A 7,951-nucleotide genomic window follows, 5' to 3' on the forward strand; every position below is an offset into this window, starting at 1 on the left:
GGGAAATAATCTGTTAAAATATGTTTCTACTGCTTTCCGGTCACTTAGGCACAGAAAAGCAAGTTAGCAAAAAGTGAAATGGTTATTGAGAACCTGTCTCTTTGACTAGTGGGGATTGGAGTTTGGGGTTAGTTATTTATTAATTTTTAATTGAATTTTGGAACTTGAGAGGTGTTCTGCTGTGTATTTGCCAAAGATTATACGAGTCAGAGGAGTCCTTGGTCTGCCACATGAATGGTAACTGTCCCTTGAAGTGTGGACAGTAGGTTCATGGTGCTGTTTTTACCTCTCCCTGCCCACAGCCCTGCGCTGCAGCTGCCTCTCTTATCTCAGACCTTGCCAGGTATGTCATGTAACACAGTGGCCCAGCATGGCTTGTTGTGGGACCTGCCAGCAGGGATGTGTCCCCTCTCTACAGAGCTCAAAACATCACCCCTTCTGCTTTGGGTTATAGTATAGAGCTAATAGGTGTGCAAATGTCCCAGACAGTTCCAGGCCCTGTGACGCTGTTCCTGCCTTCCCTGCATGCAGGACTCTTGTAGGTGGTAGGCAAAAAGCCACAGATGTTGCCAGAAGTGATCTGAGGAATTTATTTCCCCAGATTTGGGAGGGACATTTCCTGGGCTGTTCACAGGGAGGATGTGGTGAAAGTTCATTGGTTCATATTAATTGAACATGGTAGAGAACTAATAGTTTTGAATATATGAAGTCCTTTTCAGAGTTTATGAAAATAAATGATGGAACAGAGGTGAAAGACCCCACCGGTCCCACCAGTAAAGGAAAAATGGAAGTGTGAGCTTTAACACTCATTAGCCAGGAGAGAGTTCACAGCAGCAGAGTACCTGACCACCAGAATGGATGTGTGAGGCCTCGTACCTCGCTTTGACACTAGAGCAGAGCCTCCCACAGTAGGACACAGACCCAAAGGAAAGCATGCTTCATAAGTTTAATTGCTCTCAGAAGAGTTTGTTTCTTGGGATTCTCTTGGAGACTCTCCCTCGGAGCTGCATCTTGGAAGCATCTACAGTGAAGAGCGAAGGCTGCAAGGAGAGTGGGGGAGTGGGGTCTCAGATGAACACCAGCACTGGCAATTCTCCTGTGGAACTGGTGAGGCTTATTGTTTTCCCTAAAGTCCCAGTTTATGGAGTTGTGGGACTTTACTATAAATCCCAAATTTCATGCAAACACAGGACTCGCTTCTAGAACTCCTTTTGGTGGAGAAAAGTATAAAAATGAACCCTGTGGGAACAGAAACTGGAAAGGACAAAAAAAGACCTTCACTGCTAAAAAGAAAAAAACCCCACCACCACCACAACAAAAAACCCACCAATTTTGGCCCCCAACTCAAGATCTTTTAAGGCTTGGATTTGGCAGTAATGCAACTCTGCTGATGTTTTGGACAAGACTAAGGGCATTATTTCCTGTGTCCTGGCCAGTATCCCAAACTGGAAGAATCCTTTTCCATGTACTCAAGCCTGTCCTCTGGAAATCCAGCTCTGCACGGGGCTGTTTGTCACGTTTTGTCCTCAGTTTCTCCAGGGCATCATGAAGGAGAAGTGTCCTCCCACACCAAGTCTCATCACACTGTGCAAGTTGATGGCAGTAGTTCATCAAGTCTGATGTATTCCTCAGGATACAAGCTGCTCAACCAAGGTATGGGAGTCATGTAACTTATCACAGTGAAGATTAGCATTAGAGGTGTTGCTGGAGAATGTCATGGGTTTTTTCCATCTCTTTCTGATTTTTGTAGTGCAGCTAGGCTTGAAACTGGACCAAAGAGACTTTTTAGTTTAGTTTTGTCTTTTAAGAACTCTCAGCCCTGGAGGGAGCTGTCATTTTAGGATGCTGATTAGCTATTGCCAGTTGACAGGGAGCAAGGAGGCTTTCTGTGTAGCCATCCCAAGTTCTTTCACATAATCAAGCCAACACTGCAGGCTCTGTGTGGAGGAAGTGTAACCCTATCTCACTGCCTGACAACTCCTTCAGTTCCAGACTTTGTTTCCTTAGTCCCCACAAACTGTAACAAACCATTAAGTTTGATTTTTTTTTTTTTCCCTTTTTTTTCCCCCTCCACTTCTTTCTTTCAGCAACCATTTTGGCTCAGCCTTCCTTTCTGGTTCTTTTCTTTAGTGATAGTAACTCTGAAGACTACTCCCTTTATCTGTATCCTTCAAACTTAGAGCTTCTCAACATCTATTTTATCAGCCAGTCAAAGAAAACGCAGAATCCTTCCAAAATTCTATGTTCTGAAAACAACAACAAGAAAAAAAGTTGTATCTTATCTGTCCAGTTTGCTTTGAAATGTTTTCCAACTAGAATGGATGTGCAGGCTTTGCAGAAAGCTCTTGCTGGAGCTAAAAAGAGGGTCTTGCAGCTATAGGGTTTGACTCAAAAGTGGTTCATTTCCTGTTCTGTGAGAGTCTGCAACACAGTGGCTGCAGGGAAGTGACAATGAAATGTCATTGTCTTTGCTGAGCCTGCCTGAATGTGAAAAGAAATTGTGTGTTCATAGACCACTCAGTGGAGCAAGAGGAGCTGCTGCCCCAGACTCCCGAGTCTGCATTAAAGGGAGGGTCAGCAACCAAATCACACTGGCAGAGACATTTTCCCTGGGGCCTTCTTGCAGACATGGGGTACAGACACTAAGTGAGGAATCTGCACATGAGGGAGGGAAAGAAGGAGAGCAGAAGATCATGGGAAAGACCTTTTAACTTTAATAAAAGCCCCTGCAGAGCTGTGGGACAGAGTGCCAGATGGGGAGAAACCATTCCTTAATTCCTCCTGTTGGACTTCAATATTTATAAACAAGCAGGTCTGTACCAGACTTCACCTCCTGGTGAGAACAACTGCCAAACATCTGAACACTGACTAATCTGTTACAAGGGAGAATGTCCTTACCTTGTCTCCTGACTCTAAAATGAAGGATCTAATTCTTCCTTGCCATTTTTCCCTGACATGAAGAAGAACTTTCCAAATAGTTGCTGAGCAGTGATGGATCAAGCAGTTGACATCTGTCTAAATCTACAGTTCCAAAACATCCAGGCTGTTGATATTTGTGGTTTTGTCATGGGGCATTTCCTCTTGAAATGAGTCACATGGTGAAAATTCAAATGCATTGGATTGTTTTTTAGTTGTGTGTAGGAAGCACATTTCCCATGGAGTTACCTATCAAAATCACTCAGCAAAGACTGTTTTCTTCCCCACTGTGTGAGCTGTAAAAATGGAGTGCAAGGTCATACCAGGGAACAGAGATAGGCATCCTGTTCACTGCCCCACTGAAGCTTTCCAGGTGATGATCCACCACCTCCAGTTTTACCAGTCTTGGTGTTTGTGATTCTCAGACAGTGGATTACAGGAGAAGATCAAAGAACACTGGTTGTTCCTGTAGTACCTACCAAACCAGCCCTTTGCAGGGGCTGTGAAACACTACCTTACCTGCTTTGCTGCATGGAGACATGGCTTGCTGCTTCCTGCCCTCCCCATTGGCCAGCTGTCATCTTCAGAGGCACCTGGAGAGGATAAACCAAGGTGGACGCATTCTTATTGCAATTCCTCAGTCTCTTTTGCTTGTTGATTCATTGATAGTGAGTCTTCATCTTGGTGGTGGCAGCTAATGGTCATCATTCACAGCAGCCTCACTGTGGAGCACCACCACAAACACGCTACCTCACAGCTCAGATCATAGGGCTTATGAGGTTTTCACTTCCTTGGTGTTTCTCAGACCATCATTTCATTTGTACTCCAAACCTGAGCCATCTTTCTAGAAAAGCAACACTCTGAGTTCTAATACAAACTACCAGTAGATCTCTGTCTTAAATTCTTAAAAAAATATTCTTCCAAAAAAAAAAGATTTATTCCCAGGGCTTCTGCACAGAGTTGGCAAAGACATTATGTAATAGCTAAATCTTCATTAGTTATATCTGTTTGCTTTGTGCCTTTGTGACAATGATGAAAGCTGTAAATAAGTGTATTGTCCCATCCTAATGAGGATAGCATATCCATCAATAAGGACACTTACTCTGCTGAGATCTTTGCAAGGCTGTACAGAGGAGTAAATTAAAGGGAGAACAACATCCTTCATCTAAAGTGTCCTTGTTCTGTCACTTAATGTTTTACCCTTGCTAATATCTTTCACAGTCTGGCTGTTAGTCAGAAAAGTCACTCAGTAAATGCGACATATTTTATCCAGCCTAAGTCTGCCTGGTCCTAAATGATTTTTCTAGACAGCCATGTCTGCAAGTGTGACTTTAAACTTCTCCCATGGCTTCTCATCTTAGTTTCCCAGCAGGATGCAGGAAGACAGAAGGGGCGACTAGAAGAGTTGTGACAGCTCAGCTGAACAGAGAGGCACAAACCCATGTTCAGGTTGGCAGATGAGTTAATAAGGACAGAGAGATGAGATTCTGCTCTCAATAATGTTCACTTCAGCCTAAACTGACTGGTTGATAACACCAGGCTCAGCCCAAGGTGTCTTTTCTCACTTAACTGTCCCAACTAACTGCAGCAAAAACTAACTTGAACCTACCTTTTGTAGGTCAAGGCTATCCTTAATCTACATGCAGGTGACAGAGTTGTGGAATCACAGTGCTGAGGCAGGAGCTACAAGTGATATTTGGGGTAGAATGAGGAGGGGGTAAGCAACAGTCAGTGTCACTTGTTGGGAGAGGTCCATGCTCACAGCTCTCTGCTGAGGGGAAGCCCAAACAAAGCACATCTTAGGTGAGCCCACCTGCCTCTGCAACAGCAAGGCATAGCTGAAACAGAGCAAACATCTTTTGTGGAGCTCTCCACCAACCAAGGAGGGGACATGGGTGGCCTCCAGCTGACACAGCTCTGAGCTTTCTCACTGGCATAATGGATGCACAAAGAAGCACACCAAGGTACTGAGGATCCCACTGAAACCAGCACCTTCCCTGGAGTCTATAGCACTGCCTTCAGCACAAGCAACCCTCCCTCACCCCTGGGTTAAATGGCAAAAAAAAAAAAAAAGGCAATGCAAGCAGTCTCGGAAGGGATGGACTTACTCCAGGTTTGTGGGACGATCCAGAAGTGAAAATCAGAGTGTGGCCTGCAGAGGGAAGAAAAGAGCTGTGGTAGCACTGCCGCAGCTTCCCGGGGGTCTGCTCGTCTTCTCGCTGCCTGTGCCTGCTCCCCACTGCGCCGTTCCTCCGGAGCGGGCTTGGAGCTGAATAGCTTGCCTTTAAACATTAAATACATTTAAAGCCCATTCATATCAAACCGAAATTAAACTGCTGGAATTCATTCAAGAGGCATTCCCCCCGGGAGAGGGCTGAGAAGGAAATAATGGTTAGCTGAATGCCTCACCCACCCAACAGGCTGAAAAAAATCCCCCCAGGAGGTAAGGTGAGAAGTGAGCCTTGGCTATCGCCTTGCCTCATTGCATTGTTATCCCTACATTAGCCAATTTCTCAACCCGTTTAGAAATCCACTAATTATCACTGGACCTATTTGCCGACGACTGAAGTAGCTTTGTAATGAAGGGGAAGTCCATTTATTCGTTAACATTTGAGAAAATAATTGCCTGTCACTTAACTGAACGTCCTTTGCCCCAGAAACACTTGCTCTGCAGCATTTTTTCTTTTTTTTTTGAGCTGCACACTTTGAAACACCACTTGTAATTTCCAGTCCCTGAAGGACTCATTCTCAGCTGCTGTGACATGAGTGAGGGACAAGCTCCACAAGAGGACACTAAACGTCCTGTCACTTTTGCTGCAGGGAGAAGGGAGGGTATAACAGTGCTGCAGGAGGCCTCTGGCAGGTAAGTGGTAGCTCTGAGGTACTGATTTTACAGGTCTGCTGCTCTTCTGCAGCCTGTCCCATGCCTCTGCTGGGCATCACTATGAGGCTGGGAGAGGCTGTGGCCTCAGGGCTTAGTGTCAATAGGCCCATTTCTGTCGAAGGAAATGAGATATATTGAGGCAGCCATAGCTCCACCGTCTGAACTCTAGAGGCTGTCTTCTCCCCATCGTTTGCTAGCCCTGTTTTCAGTGCTTGCAAAGACAAAAGAAAGACTGCATGAAGCTAGGCATGCATCAGGGAGTAAGTCTTGGAGGGAGGAGGAAACTTTTTTTTTTTTTGTGAGGCAGAGGAGTAATGTCTTAGGAGGTGAATAAGGAGAGGTTTATGATCTATAATCCTCAGCTCAGCCTTCTTGTGCCCATTACCCTTGGTGTAACAGCCAACACCTCCACAGGCACCATGGCAGTCAGTGCCATGGGTGATATCTTGACCCCGCTGTTCACTTGCTCTCACCTCCACTCTGTTCCCAGCACTTCCTCTGCCACCACCACTCCCACCAACACAGACAGCGTAAGCCAACCGGTCCCTTAGCCTTGGGGAATTAAAATTCAGCTTTGCTTACATGATTGAGAGGCTTTGAGGTGCTCTGCCTGCTGGAGAAGATGGACTTGTCCTAGCAGTTAACCAGAGTATCTGAGGTCCCTTGCTAGGTCCCCTGGAGATAAGCAGAAGCAGAGAAGTGTGCTTGCCCCAGAATCAATAGACATCAGCCTGCTTGCACCTGCTAGACTGATGCTGCTGCTCTGTCTTTCACTCCAGTGGCTGCTTTTTTTTTTTTTTTTTTTTTTTTTTTTTTGGTCAGCTTTGTTGAATTTCTGCTGTTCCTGGACACGTGAATTCCCGGATCCATTCCTGGGACAAGGAGTGCCACATCTCCTGGGGCTGAATAGCCAGCAGTGTTGACTTAAGAGTACGTGGAGCAGGAGATAAGCACTTCCCTGCTGCCTGGGCCGGCATCTTGCGCTGTGCACACTTCACCTGGGGCACCTGCCCTGGGGCCAGGAGCCAGAGCAAGCGTCACGCAACACCGGCGTGAGTCATCCTCTTGGCTGTGGGCAGCGGTGGCAGCCATGTCCCAGGGAGTACGAGAGGAGCACACCTCCGTGGCTGACTCTGAGGAGTTTTGAGCAGAACAACTCCTGCCTGAATGGGATCGAGGGCAGGAGGGCCACCAGAGTGCTGAGCAGTGAAGAAGGGACTGCTGCAGATGCATTTGAGGTACTGTCTGGTTTTGAGATGCAGCCACTGCAATCCTACCCAACTGCACCAGCAATGGGGTTGGCCACTACAGCTTGGGATGATCCAGTTGGTGTAATAATATTTGACAACATCCTGCCACCATAGGCCACCATCATTCTACTGAGTCCAATGGGCTTGTGATAGCTCACAGCTGCTAGGAATGGCTTATTAGATGTATTTACTTTTCAGGGATGAAGGTTTTCAGGTGCTTGCAAGGGTCAGCTGCTGCTGGTACAGTGCTTTGGGAAGGTGGGGTGAAGGACTGGGTTGGGCAAGTACTTTGGGATGGACTCCTCCTGAGGAGCAGGCTTCCTGGTTTGGGAATATCAGGGATACTGGCTCTGTTTGCTTCTTGGGCAGGAATTTGATGCATTTCAAGACTAGGTAACAGTCTTTTTGCTTTTGGGTGCTGTGGTGTTAAGGAGGAAGAGTGTGTGGGTGAGTAGAAATCAGCTCTGAGCAGGGAGAGCTGCCTCTTCACACCAGGGGATTTAGGCTTCCAGATATTTAATTTCTGGTAACTGTACTTCAGCTTGTTAAAATATTTCACTCTTGAAAAGCCTCTCATGGGTAATGAGACTACAGGGAGCCACTGCTCCCAGAGGGCCTCAGACTGGGGAGCACGGGTGGACAGGGGCCTTGCTTTAGCAGTGCAATTAGTGAGCAAGCAGGTAGCCAGCATGTGCAAGAAAACGGTGGGAGAGAGGAATAAAACACAATGAGAGAGGCTTTGTTGACTCTCTTGAAACCATGAACAATCAAAGCTTGCCTAAATATAAAATGTACCTGCCTCATATGACATAGCATGAGGGACCATGCACAGCAGAGGGTGGGGGGGAGTAGGAGATGGTTCTGTTTTGAGGACCAAGGTCTGCCTGGAGGAGGCTTGTGC

This window comes from Indicator indicator, chromosome 10 (assembly GCF_027791375.1).
Source record: "Indicator indicator isolate 239-I01 chromosome 10, UM_Iind_1.1, whole genome shotgun sequence".
Lineage (NCBI taxonomy): Eukaryota > Metazoa > Chordata > Aves > Piciformes > Indicatoridae > Indicator > Indicator indicator.